Here is a 1178-nt window from a genome sequence, read left to right on the forward strand (position 1 = left end):
ACAACGTGGAGCCTCCCAATTTTTGGCTGCCCTGCCAAAGGGCTATACTATAATACACCCACTTCCTGACAATGGACACTTAATGTTTTGAGCCCCTCATGCACGTCTCTATCCAGGGACAACGTGGAGCCTCCCAATTTTTGGCTGCCCTGCCAAAGGGCTATACTACAAAAGACCCACTTCCTTCCAATGGGCACTTCAGGTTTACAGGCCCTCATGCACGTCTCTATCCAGGGACAACGTGGAGCCTCCCAATTTTTGGCTGCCCTGCCTAAGGGCTATACTATAATACACCCACTTCCTGACAATGGACACTTAATGTTTTGAGGCCCTCATGCATGTCTCTATCCAGGGACAACGTGGAGCCTCCCAATTTTTGGCTGCCCTGCCAAAGGGCTATACTACAAAAGACCCACTTCCTTCCAATGGGCACTTCAGGTTTACAGGCCCTCATGCACGTCTCTATCCAGGGACAACGTGGAGCCTCCCAATTTTTGGCTGCCCTGCCAAAGGGCTATACTACAAAAGACCCACTTCCTTCCAATGGGCACTTCAGGTTTACAGGCCCTCATGCACGTCTCTATCCAGGGACAACGTAGAGCCTCCCAATTTTTGGCTGCCCTGCCTAAGGGCTATACTATAATACACCCACTTCCTGACACTGGACACTTAATGTTTTGAGGCCCTCATGCACGTCTCTATCCAGGGACAACGTGGAGCCTCCCAATTTTTGGCTGCCCTGCCTAAGGGCTATACTACAATAGACCCACTTCCTTACAATGGGCACTTCAGGTTTACAGGCCATCATGCACGTCTGTATGCAGGGGCATTGGTGAACCTCACAATTTTGGACTGCCCTGGCAAAGGAAAATACTACAAAGACTCAGTTCCTCAAAATGGGCACATTAGACTCAGAGGCCTTTATGTACGTCTCTTCTCAGGGACATCGGAGTGCCACACAATGTTTTACGTAAAATCTTTCATGTATTGATCTCAAAAAGTAACATACATTAGCTCTATCTCACTATTGGGTATGTGCCCTTAACATTTCCGCTATGAAAAATCATTTTGGTGTCATTTTGGAAGGTTTTCTGGTGAGTCCGTAAAAATGGCGTAAAACGTGGACAAAATTATTCACAGCTGTGACTTTTGAGTGATAAATGCTTCAAGGGGTCTTC

This window comes from Anomaloglossus baeobatrachus, unplaced genomic scaffold (assembly GCF_048569485.1).
Source record: "Anomaloglossus baeobatrachus isolate aAnoBae1 unplaced genomic scaffold, aAnoBae1.hap1 Scaffold_2778, whole genome shotgun sequence".
NCBI classification, from domain to species: Eukaryota; Metazoa; Chordata; class Amphibia; order Anura; family Aromobatidae; genus Anomaloglossus; species Anomaloglossus baeobatrachus.